The 13,563-nt window shown below is 46.8% G+C and overlaps 1 pseudogene; it reads right to left on the bottom strand.

Moving 5' to 3' along the window:
* Window positions 1-6,195: 6,195 nt before the first annotated feature.
* LOC123181700 (protein SOSEKI 5-like) lies at window positions 6,196-13,337 on the bottom strand (annotated as a pseudogene).
* Between the last annotated feature and the right edge of the window lie 226 nt (window positions 13,338-13,563).

The raw sequence follows: 13,563 nt of genomic DNA on the forward strand, positions 1-13,563 counted from the left end.
TTCACATCATTTGCTCTGATGCATATAGCCAAGATACATGTAACTCATTGCTTCCTCTGTCATGCCTATGCATTCACATGCTCTTTCATTCCATACTTACATGATTGCATACATGTAGGGGGAGCCTATGCATGTTACATGTCCTTCCAAAGCTTTACTTGGTATTCTCTATATCCTTATCTAAAGCTTTGATGTATGTTTTCATCAATTACCAAAAAGGAGGAGATTGAAAGCACAAGTGCTCCCTGGGTGATTTTGGAAATTAATGTCAACATATCTCTTGTTGGACTAATACTTTTATCTAGTATATTTCACATGAGTTCAATAATGGAGTGGCATGGAGAAGAGGATGTGGAACCCCTTCAAGATTCCAAGGACAGAAGATTGGCAAAAGCTCAAAAGCTCAAGACTCTTCATTTTCATTTTAGTGATCCAAGATCACATTGAGTCCATAGGAAAGCCAATACTATTAAAAGGGGATGAGGTGTTGCTTAATGGCTTGCTTGCTCAAAATGCTTAGTGATATGCTCCAAAATCCCTCAACCACTTTCTCGTATCCACATATGTCCCAAATCAAAAGTCAAACTCGGCCCCACTGATTTGATCTATCCGGCACCACCAAGTTCATTTGACACGGCCACTGCCAGAAACCCTAGTCAGTTCTGGCTCACCGATAGGGATCTCGGTCTCACCGAGATGGGATTGCAAACTCTCTGTTTCCCTTCGTAACATTTCGGTCTAACAGAAATGAGCGATCGGTCCCATCGAGTTTGCAATGCAAACTCTCTGTTTCCCTTTCGTAACATTTCGGTCTCACCGAAATGAGCGATTCGATCCCACCAAGTTTGCCTGACCAACTCTCTGCTTGCCTATTACAGAAATCGGTCTTACCGATTTTATGTGATCGGTCTCACCGAGATTATGTTATGAACCCTAATGAAATCAGTCCCACCGAGTTGACATGTTGCTCCCAACGAAAAGCCTAACATTCACATTTTGAATTGAATCAGTATGACTGAGTTTCATGATTCGGTCCCATCGAGTTTGGTGAATTGTGTGTGACGGTTAGATTTTGTGTGGAGGCTATATATACCCCTCCACCCACTCTTCATTCATGGAGAGAGCCATCATAATATGCCTACACTTCCAGCATTCATTTTCTGAGAGAGAACCACCTACTCATGTGTTTAGACCAAGATATTCCGTTCCAACCACAAGAATCTTGATCTCTAGCCTTCCCCAAGTTGCTTTCCACTCAAATCTTCTTTCCACCAATTCCAAATCTATGAGAGAGAGTTGAGTGTTGGGGAGACTATCATTTGAAGCACAAGAGCAAGGAGTTCATCATCAACACACCATCTATTACCTTTTGGAGAGTGGTGTCACCTAGATTGGTTAGGTGCCACTTGGGAGCCTCCGTCAAGATTGTGGAGTTGAACCAAGGAGTTTGTAAGGGCAAGGAGATCGCCTACTTCGTGAAGATCTACCCGAGTGAGGCAAGTCCTTCGTGGGCGACGGCCATGGTGGGATAGACAAGGTTGCTTCTTCATGGACCCTTCGTGGGTGGAGCCCTCCGTGGACTCGCGCAACCATTACCCTTTGTGGGTTGAAGTCTCCATCAACGTGGATGTACTATAGCACCACCTATCGGAACCACGGAAAAAATCTTCATGTCTCCAATTGCGTTTGCATACTCCAATCCCATCCCTTTACATTCTTGCAAATTGCATGCTTTACTTTCCGCTTCTCATATACTCTTGCCATGCTTGCTTGAAATGTATTGTGAATGTTTAAACTTGTGCTAAAACTCCACCTTAACTTGAACAAATTAAAAACTGCTACTTTTCTTTGTTGAGGGTCTAATCACCCCCCTCTAGACCCCTCTTCTCGATCCTTTCACATGGAGATGGTGGAGAAACTATCTCTCACCACAAGACCACATCCACATCCTTACTACATCTAATGGTTCAGCAATAGCAGCAAGGTTAAGGTAACATGCACTGTTAGTGTGCATTTTAGTATCTCTACATATGCTGATTATGTTGATTGTGATGTGGTACCCATGCAAGCATGTTCCTTATTACTTGGTAGACCATGGAAATTTGATAAAAATTCTATACACCATGGTAGAAACAATCAGTATACTCTTGTTCATAAGGATAAACATATTACTTTGCTTCCTATGACTCTTGATTCCATTTTGAAAGATGATTTAATAAAGATAATAAATCAAAACAGGAGAAAAACAAGAGTGAAAATCAAATTGTGGCAAAAGAATTTTAGCAACAAATGAAGCCTAATAATAAACCATCTAGTGTTGCTTCTGAAATTAAATTGAAAAGTGCAGGTTTACTTGCCACCCAATCTGATATTGATGATCTAGATTTCAGCAAATCTGTTTGCTATGATTTTGTGTGCAAAGAGGCATTATTTTCATTCGAGGATGTGCCTTCCTCTTTGCCTCCTGCTGTCACTAACATTTTGCAGGAGTTTGCTTACGTCTTTCCACAAGACGTGCCACCGGGATTATCACCTATTCGTGGGATTGAGCATCAGATTGACTTAATTCCCGGTGCTTCGCTGCCAAATCGTGCGCCATACCATACCAATCCAGAGGAGACGAAGGAGATTATGCCTCAAGTACAGGAGTTGCTCGACAAAGGTTATATACGCGAATCTCTTAGTCCTTGTGATGTTCCTATTATACTAGTGCCAAAAAACGATGGTACGTCGCGTATGTGTGTTGATTGTAGAGGCATTAATAATATTACTTTCGTTATCGTCATCCTATTCCTAGGCTAGATGGTATGCTTGATGAATTGAGTGGCTCTACAATATTCTCCAAAGTTGATTTGCGTAGTGGATACCATCAAATTCGTATGAAATTTGGAGATGAATGGAAAACAGCATTTAAAACTAAGTTTGGTTTATATGAGTGGTTAGTCGTGCCTTTTGGGTTAACTAATGCACCTACTACTTTCATGAGATTAATGAACGAAGTTTTACGTGCTTTCATTGGACGATCTGTGGTAGTTTATTTTGATGATATACTGATTTATAGCAAATCTTTGGAAGAACATTTGGAACACTTACGTGTTGTTTTTATTGCTCTACGTGATGCACGTTTGTTTGGTAACCTTGGTAAGTGCACCTTTTTCACCGACCGAGTATCTTTTCTTGGCTATGTTGTTACTCCACATGGAATTGAAGTTGATAAAGCCAAGATTGAAGCTATCGAGAGTTGCCCGCAGCCCAAATGGTCACACAAGTGCGGAGTTTTCTTGGACTTGCTAGATTCTATAGGCATTTTGTGAGAGATTTCAGCACCATTACTGCACCTCTCAATGAGCTTACAAAGAAGGATGTGCCTTTTGTTTGGGGTACCGCACAGGAAGAAGCCTTCACAGTATTGAAAGATAAGTTGACACATGCTCCTTTACTCCAACTTCCTGATTTTAATAAGACTTTTGAGCTTGAATTTGATGCTAGTGGAAGTGGATTAAGAGGTCTTATTACTAGATGGTAAACCTGTTGCATACTTTTCTGAAAAACTGAGTGGGCCTAGTCTGAATTACTCTACTTATGATAAGGAATTATATGTTCTTGTTCGGACTTTGGAAATATGGCAACATTATTTATGGCCCAAAGAATTTGTTATTCATTCTGATCATGAATCTTTGAAACATATTAAAAGTCAAGCAAAACTGAACCGTAGACATGCTAAATCGGTTGAATTCATTGAGCCTTTCCCTTACGTCATTAAACACAAGAAGGGTAAAGAAAATGTTATTGCTGATGCATTGTCTCGTTGTTATACTATGCTTTCACAACTTGAGCTCAAAATATTTGGTTTGAAGACCATCAAAGATCAATATGTGCATGATCCTGAATTTCAAGATGTATTGCAGAATTGTAAAGAGGGAGAACATGGAACAAGTTCATCGTTAATGATGGATTTATGTTCCGTGCTAACAAGCTATGCATTCCAGCTAGCTCTGTTTGCCGTTTGTTGTTGTAGGAGGCGCATGGAGGAGGATTAATGTGACACTTTGGCGTGAAGAAGATGGAGGATGTACTTGCTACACATTTCTTTTGGCCAAAGATGAGACAGGATGTTGAGCGTTTTGTTGCTCGCTGCACTACATGTCAAAAAGTTAAGTCACGACTCAATCCTCATGGTTTATATATGCCTTTGCCTGTACCTAGTGTTCCTTGGGAGGATATATCTATGGACTTTGTTTTATCTTTACCTCGAATAAAGAAGGGGAGGGATAGCATATTTTTTGTCGTGGATAGATTTTCGAAAATGGCACACTTCTTACCATGTCATAAAAGCGATGATGTTTCTAGTGTTGCTGATTTATTCTTCCATGAAATTATTCGCTTGCATGGTGTGCCAAATACTATTGTTTTAGATCGTGATACTAAATTTTTTAGCCACTTTTGGAGATGTTTATGGGCTAAGTTGTAGACTAAACTGCTTTTTCGTACTACTTGTCATCCCCAAACTAATGGACAAACTGAAGTAGTCAATAGAACATTGTCTACTATGCTAAGGGTTGTTTTGAAGAATAACAAGAAAATGTGGAAATGCTTGCCTCATATTGAATTTTCTTATAATCGTGCGTTGCATTCTACTACTAAGATGTGCCCTTTTGAAATTGTGTATGGTTTCCTACCTCGTGCACCTATTGATTTGTTGCCTCTTCCATCTTTGGAGAAGGTTAATTTTGATGCTAAACAACATGCTGAACTGATCTTTAAAATGTATGACTTAACTAAGGAAAATATTGAGCGTATGAATGCTAAATATAAACTTGCTGGAGATAAGGGTAGAAAACATGTTGTGTTTGCACCTGGAGATCTTGTTTGGTTACATTTGTGTAAGGATAGATTTCCTAATTTCCGCAAATCAAAGTTAATGCCACGTGTTGATGGTCCTTTTAAGGTGTTAGAGAAAATAAATGATAATGCATATGAACTTGAGATGCCTGCAGATTTTGGGGTTAGTCCCACTTTTAACATTGCAGTTTTGAAGACTTATTTGGTGAGGAAGATGAGCTTCCGTCGAAGACGACTTCATTTCAAGAAGGGGAGGATGATGAGGACATCAATACCATTGTTACACCCACAACCCCTGCTGCTATACATACTGGACCAATTGCTAGAGCTCGCGCACGCCAATTGAATTACCAGGTACTTTCGTTTCTTGGTAAAGATTCCAATGTTCATGAGAATATGATGCTGCCTAAATTGGATACATTTGTTTTGCTTACAAATGAAGGGCCTAGCTTGGATAAGAAAGATGAACCTTGGAGAAAGCTCAAGCATGGAGATGGTGGCATACGCAAGGGGAACAAGAATGAAGTTTCAAGTGATGATTTCAGGACTTTGAAGCCACCATAATGAGTGCATGAAGGCTTAGACGAAATATACAAGATGCCACTTCCTAAATTTCATCCAGAGACTATTATAGATGTTGCGTCGCCTTATTATTGGACCAGGCCCTTGTAATTTCGAAATACTTGAGTATAGGCTATTTTTAGAGTCCGTATGTGTGGGGAAACAAGAGATAGGGTTGGTTTCGGACCCCTCCTCCAAGGGCCACAAAATTCTCCCCTCTTCCTCCATATATACAGCCCTTAGCGCACCGTTTAGACTTTGGGTTTTGTTTAGATTAAAAGTTTGCCATAGCTGCAACTTCGTGTACTTCATTTGTGTTCAACGACCAGACCAAAAGACATCACAGAACCCCACTTGATCAATAAATCTTTCCTATTTTATTCACAATTTCCAGATTGCAATTTCAGTTTCTTGCTTGTTCTTCGATTGGTTGCAGGAAATAGACCCTCGTGGGCAGGTTGATCATGCTCCGGCGTGGTCAATAACCTCTCGGAGTTGGTCTAGGGATTGCTAAGGCGCGATGTCCTCATATGTTTGTAGTCGGATCGTCAAAGTCTACTCCACCATAAACGATAGCCACCATCTCATCAAAAGACGGGACACCTTTGCCTCTATCATGAGGAAAGTATCGTCCCCCCCCCCCCCCGAAATCCTCTGTAATGGGCCAATTCCCCCCTCAACTCTAATACCAGATCAATAAACCCCTTAAATCTCTAAAACCGTATCAATTCCCCCTAAGGTGGTTTCAGACTTGATTTTAGTGGGGTTTTTGCGGGGAATTTTTAAGTGATTTTAAGTGGTTTTGACCCATACTGTGCATTTCTCTGGGTTGACCATGCACTTTGTGTCACCTTCTTGGTCTCCTGAAGATGACCGCTTTAGTGCGCCCAACTCGCCTCCGTGGCCGGCATGCTCACCAGGCTCCAGTTGAAGTACTCCCGCTTCATGCTTACGACGACGCCGGTACTTCCAGGGAAGCCGTCTGCCGCCGTGTTGCTGCTCAGGTCCAGCCGCCCATGCGGGAACCGCTCTGTGTGCCTCGCACCTCTCGGACTCGCTTCCCACTTGGCCGCCACTGGAGATGAGATGCATTAGCACCACCGACGCACGCATCCAGCCGCCCGCAATCACGCTCTGTTGCGCCATGCCCGCATCCTCTTCCTCGAGGCGAGCGGTGGCGGTGTTCGAGGCGGCGGTCACGCATGCGTCGTTCCTGATGAGCGTCTCCAACGTGTCGGGGCTGCTGGACGGTGGCGGCGGCGAGATCTCGTTGGCTCTGAGCTTTGTCGTAGGTTGTTGCGGCGGAGACAGCTTGGGGCCCCGGTGCTGACCGCGTTTCTTGCCGGTCTGGGTGGCCGTGTCCGCCCCGACGCCACTGTGCGCGATACCCACCCGGTATTGGCCGAGGTCGAGGGAGCTCCAGTTCTTGCGCCATCGTGGGCCCTGCTAATGGCCGATGTGGGCATCTTCTTCTCATTCTCGGCCTGGCATCTACAGGTGGAGGGGACGAGGATGAGCCGACGGAGGCGTCGGACGGGTAGGTCGGCGTGGGGAGGAGGTGGAGAAACTCTGAGCCCTTGAGCACGTACGCGGCGTCGTTGGCGGAGTGCACGGGGTCGTCCGCGGTGAGGTTGTGCCAGATGTAGACACTACAAAAAAAGACACATCCGTGACATTTTGGGCCGAACGAATTTTTTTCCTGTCATACATATGGCACTTCTATGACGATAATTGTGACAAAACCCGGTATCATCATAGATGTGGTGGGCTCCTACTTCTATGACAAAAAATCATGACAGAAAATGGGCTTTTCATCCCAGGCGGGACGGAGACGCAGCTGCATGACATTCTTTGGGTCGTCCATGACAGAAAAAACCATGGTAGAAGCGAGGGGGAGGAAAATTTCGGGGAGTTCCCGGTTACGGTGGGAGGTCGGGGGCCGAGCGATGCGCGTTTCTCTCGTACACGTACGCGCGTGTGTGCGAGGCATTGGCTCTAACTGAACCCGAGCGAGGCGTTGGGCTCTAATTGAACCCGAGCGATTGCACTGCAGGCTATGCATTACTGAACCCAAGCGATCAATCGATGGCTGTTAACTGAACCCGATCGAGCGATTCCTTCGCTACTGCTGCTAACTGAAGCCGATCGATGCTGCCTCTGGGATGAACAATGAGCATTGCAGGAGGGTTTGGATGAACAGCGAGCGGTGGCGTTGCCTCTAGATGAACAGGACCCCGTGGTGTGGTGGAGGGCTGGATGAACAGTAGACGGTGGAGGAGTGCCCGTGGAGGGGTGGTTGAATAGGACCCCGTGGTGTGGAGGGCTGGATGAATAGTAGATGGTGGAGGGGTGGTTGAACAGTAGCCGGTGGAGTAGCGCGCGGTGGAGGATGGATGAACAGGAGCCCGTGGAGGCTGGAGGAGGTCGACGGTAGCCCGTGGAGGCTGGAGGAGGTCGACGGTGGAGATGAACAGTATCCCGTGGAGTCCCGTTTTGCGGTACGCCACACCCCTCCCGATGAACAGGACCCCCGTTTCGACCGTAGCGCTCCAACACAAGTCCGTTTCGTCCGTTTTGTGGTACGCCACACCCCTCCCGATCAACAGGACTCCCGTTTCGACCGTAGGAGGTCTGTTTCCTTCGTTTTGCGGTACGCCAGACCCCTCCCGATCAACAGGACCCCGTTCCGAATGTAGGAGGTCTGTTTCCTCCGTTGTGCGGTACGCCAGGCCTCGTTTCCATCGCATGTTCCGTCCAAGCCCTCCCGATGAACACGAACACACATTCCGTTCCGACCCAGCTGGTTGGCTCCCACGCATTCCGTTGCCTCCTGATGAACACGACGCATTCCGTTGCCTCCCCATGAACACGACGCATTCCGTTGCCTCCCCATGAACACGACGACGACGCTGTTTCTCTGTTCCGACCCAGCCATGTACACGAGCCCTGGCCGTACGTATGCGCGAGTAGGCATTCGAGACCCTGCCCGTATGTACACATACGTGGCCGTATTTTCTTTCTTGCACCCTGGCCGCTGTACGTACATGTACATGCTACGTGCGCTCCTCTACTATGACACGTGCGCGCCTCTACTATGACACGTGCGCGCCTCTACATCGACCAGTATGTACGTACACGTTCGCGACCAGAATGACAACGCTATGTACGCTTCGACCAGGTGGGTCCCGACTGTCAGGCACTTCCTTGCATGCGAAGATGTAGCTGGTGGGTCCCAGCAGTCAGGGGGCAAATCGTTTTGTTTTTTTTGCCTGGACGCACTTCCTTGCGTGCGAAGGTGTAGCTGGTGGGTCCCAGCAGTCAGGGGGGAAACATTTTTTCGCGAAATACGGTGGCCCATCCGGTGGGTCCCCGCTGTCAGGTGGAGGAATAATTATTTTGCGCGTAATAAGGAGGCACTTCCTTGCTGCGGCTGTGGACCCAGCTGTCAGCGTCTCCACGCACAGTACTCTTTCGATGGAAGTAGGTCGTTGACCACGTTGACCACATTGACCACGCCGCGCCGAGAGCACCACGGCGGTGGACGACGGCGAGGCCTAGGAAGGGGACGATACAAAGGCAGGGAAGACTCGGCAGTTGTTTCCCACGCGGAGGGGAGTACGACTATACGAGGGTTTACTGGTTCGTCTGCCGTCGCCGGAGAATAACAGCAGGTGTGGGTGAGTAGAGGGATGGCTAGGCCAGCGATGGGAGTACGGTGGGGCGGTGAGGCCTGCGCGGCAGCACAGCCGGCCGCGGGGAGGAGGAAGCAGGCAGTCCCACCGGCGCTTGTTTGAGCGGCTAGAGCAGGAAGAGCAGAGATTGAAGAAGCACGACGACCGTTTGATGGACATCCAAGAGTCATTGCTTGTGCATCAACCTTTTTTTAGGAAAGCCTCAAATCTGTGGAAAACAGCATACAACCCATCTGCCATTATTTCTAATAATTTACAGCCCATTTGCTAATTCTTAAGGTTTTTTGGAGCCCATATTCTTTTTGTTAGCATTACAGCCCATATTGTGGCCACTGTTAAAAAAATATACGAAATTTTGCATATTTCGGTGCGGTACGAACTGTTTTTAATCCCGAAATTTCGACTCACATTCAAACTGATTTTAAAAATAAATGTATATCAATATAAAATCCAACAAATTCTCCACGCATAAAAAATAATGTAATTTAAAATCTTGAAATGAAAAAAAAGATATTTGAAACTAATTGCCGGTTTGATGTGTTTTAAAAATGTACAGCCCATTTCTCATTACTGATGGGCCATTTTCTCGGCCAGCCGAATGAAAGCTCTCCTCGTCTTGAAAGATTTTCAGCCCAACATGCCTGACAAAGCGACTTACTTGGCAAATCACAAAAAAACTAGTTTGTGGCTGTGGACCCAGCTGTCAGCCTCTCCACATACAGCACTCTTCCGATGGAAGTCGTTCCTTGACCACGTTGACCACGCCGCGTGGAGAGCACCACGGTGGTGGACGACGGCGAGGCCTAGGAAGGGGACGACGTGGAGCCGGGGAAGACGCGGCAGTGGAAGCCCGCGCGGAGAGGAGTACGAGGGTTCACCGGTTCGGCTGCGGTGTGAGGCTGTCGTCGCCACAGGGCCTGACCAATGGTGGGAATAGTAGGGGGCGGTGAGGCCTCCGCGGCAGCACAGCCGGCCACGCGAGGCAGGAGCATGCGGCACGACCGGCGCTGCTTTGGGCGGCTGGAGCAAGAAGACCAGAGGTTGAAGAAGCACTACGGCCGTTGGATGGACATCGTACGGTCACTGGAGCTAGAATCGTTCATATTGACTAAGTTGACAAAGCCCTTCGTCCCCGTCAACTTAGTAGGCCCACAAGTCAGCCTCCCACCAAGGTGGGTCCTAGGTAGCCGGGGGAGTGTTCATTTTTTTGTGCGTAATAAGGAGTCACTTCCGGTGGGTCCGAGCTGACAGCGAGGGGAACGTGTTTTCATGAAATACGGTGGCCCATCAGGTGGGTCTCAGCAGTCAGGGGCAAATGTTTTTTCGCAAAATACAGTGGCTCGTCCAGTGGGTCCCTGCTATCAGTTTGAGGAATCATTATTTTCCGTGTAATAAGGAGGCACTTACTTGCTGCGGTCGTGGACCCAGCTGAGACTCTCCATGTACAATATACTTCCGATGGAAGTCGTTCCTTGACCACGTTGACCTCGCCGCGTTCCGTTGCATGCATCCGTCCATGGGCGTGGTGCGTCCCCACTGTCAGCCTCTCACGTACAGTCATCTTCCAATGACTCCCGGTTGTTGACCACATTGACCACACCGTGCCGAGCGCACCCAGACTAGAACGACCCGGAGATGGGGAAGACGGGGCAGTGGAGTCGCAGATGGAGAGGAGTGGGAAACTTCACTGGTTCGGGTGCGCGGCAGCACAGCCGCGGTGCCGCCCACAGGAGACAGGAGCAAGAACAGAGGTTGAAGAAGGAGCACGGCTGTTGGACTAACATCCAACGGTCTAGCTGCTAGAATCATTTGTTGATTAAGTTGACAAAGCCGTGCATACACGTCCGCTTAGTAGGCCCACAAGTCAGTCACCAAATCTGACGGGTCCCAGCTGTCAACGGGATGAATAATTTTTTTCGCAAAACAAGGGGGCACTTCCTTCCGTGCGAAGATACAGCTGGTGGGTCCCAGCTGTCAGGTGGAGGAAACATTTTTTTAGCTTAATAAGAAGGAACTTTCCTTGCGTGAGACCATGGACCTCGTGGGTCCCAGCCGTCAGGCTCTCCACATACTGTCCTCTTCCGATGACTCTCGTTTGTTGACCACGCCGCACAGAACGCAGCGAGGCGGTGGACGACGGTGAGGCCCCGGACGGGAACGACTCGGAGATGGGAAAATGCGGCAGTGGAGTCGCGGATTGAGAGGAGGAGAAGGGTTATAACTGGTTCTATTGTGGCGTGGGGTTGTAGTCTGTGGAGAATAACAGGAGGTGTCGAGGGGTGGAGGGATAGCCTGGCCGGCGGTGGGGTAGCGCTTCGCAGCGATGCGTGCTAAGCAGAGCCGCTAGCCGCCGGAGGCCGGACCAGGTGGTCCCGGCGATGCTGGAGGAATAAGACGAGAGATTGAAGGTGCATGCCGACCATTGGATATAAATCCAATGGCTGTGGATGACACAATCATTTGTTGACCAAGTTGACAACGCCCTGCGTAGGCTTCGACCTATTGGCCCACATGTCAGCCTGCAAAAATGTGGCATATATTTAACCCATGTTTTCTAGAATGTACAGTCCATTTGTTGGGCTGGGTGAACAAATAATTTCGCGTCAATCAGGCCCATTTATATTTTCTAAGAAATCCCAGCCCATTTGCACTTCCTTGAAATACACGTATTAGGTGGGCTCGTTATATATATAATGTTATGTTAGAAGGAGCAATTAATATCAAAGAATAAACTGGAGAGGCACATTTTTATATATATAATTAAGAAATTAGCAAGTTATTGCTCAAAATAAAAATGAGCGCGTTATTATTAAATTGGTCCTTAAAATCTTCGCAAGCTTTTGTACGCAATCACCAGGATTTTCCTTGCCCGTGAGTCAAAAACAACCAGGATTTTCCTTGCCAACTTCCGTTAAACATTTACTTTTATAAGTTAATAACACGTGGGATGTTTTTTATAATGTATATATATAAGTCTCTATAAAATATACGATAATAGTAATAATATAAATCTTTCCCTAATAATAAAGCACGGATTGACTCTTTGGGTTCACCATCACAATACGCTTCTTTTCATGAATTTACGCTTTCAGTTTTTTTCCATTAGTTTTGATTGACAGTCCGTCCAATTGCTGCGAGGCGGTACTAAAAATTTTGTCCATCCAATTGGTCCACGTCCACATTCTCTTATTGGGCCTGCACGCATGTTTCAGCCTGCATGCACGCTTCTGTATTTGTACCTTACCTGATTTTCACACATGTACTCGGAGTAATCCCACCTCGATTGCTTACATGAAAGTCTACCAGTTTATATACCTAGGAAAATTGCATATCAACAACGAGCCTCTTGAATCAACAAACATAGAATGAGAACGAAGGGAAATTGTACAACAAAACGGTAGTCCGGCGGAGGCGCAGCGCGCAGATGCCTACGACGCAGCCTGTTCCACACGCTGGCCACCTCTACACCACGCACGACATGGACACGAGCGCGGCGGCAGGGTGGCTTGAGGCTCTTGGTGGACCAGATCCAGCGAGGGGAAGGTCAGATCCGTCGGCTTGGAGAGGGAGGTGTGGAGGAGCACGCGGGACAGAGGGCGGAGGAGGATGGAGGCAGAATGCCGAGGTCGGGCTGTGGACTCGGAGGGGAGGAGCCACAGAGAGGCCCGGGAGCCACCACGACAGCCACGAGAGAGAGATGGGCCTGGCAATGCTCAACGGTCGTCAGCTGACTTCATGTTTCTCTGCTGATGACCCCTGACCACCTGCTGCCCGGGGTCGGCTACTGTTATCTCAGTTTGCTTGGTAGTTTCATTCTTGCTTAAGATTAGACCTAGCTGTGTAGATGCAGATGGACATTGGAAGTACAGTGTTGGCACTAACGACTTGGATAAAAATATTTTTGTATGCACTCCGAGTGGGTCAGTCTATATACACTTAAATTTTCACATTCAGTTTCCTTCAGTTAGACGACAGCAAGGAGATAATGCACTCCTTTTTTCTGAAAAAATATCATAAGGGACATCTTTTGGAAGAATGACGAGCCATGTTGTCCATAGTTGGAGTGAAAGAATTACAACTTTGTTGTGCCAAATAATCAAATATAGCACTAGTTCAGAAAAAAACCAAAACCATGAGAAATGTTGTTGTTGGATGTCAGTGCACATCATATATCCTCTTGGCCATGCCGGTCATAACAGCAACAACTTTCTTCAGGCTGGTGATGCTCATATTGTCAATCATTCTCACTGTGGTGCCTGAGACAAAAACTCCTAAGGCGGTTTGGTAATTTATGATGTTATTATATCGAAGCACATGTAATGACAGACCCGGTAAAGAAGAATAGAATGTAAGTGTGTGCCATATTTTTTTTCCCGTTGCAATGCACGGGCCCTTTTGCTAGTATATATAATGTGGTTAGAAGGGAAAACATAAATTGGACACAGCATTACTTTTATAAGAGACCTGC

Source organism: Triticum aestivum, chromosome 1A (genome assembly GCF_018294505.1).
Source record: "Triticum aestivum cultivar Chinese Spring chromosome 1A, IWGSC CS RefSeq v2.1, whole genome shotgun sequence".
Taxonomy (NCBI): domain Eukaryota; kingdom Viridiplantae; phylum Streptophyta; class Magnoliopsida; order Poales; family Poaceae; genus Triticum; species Triticum aestivum.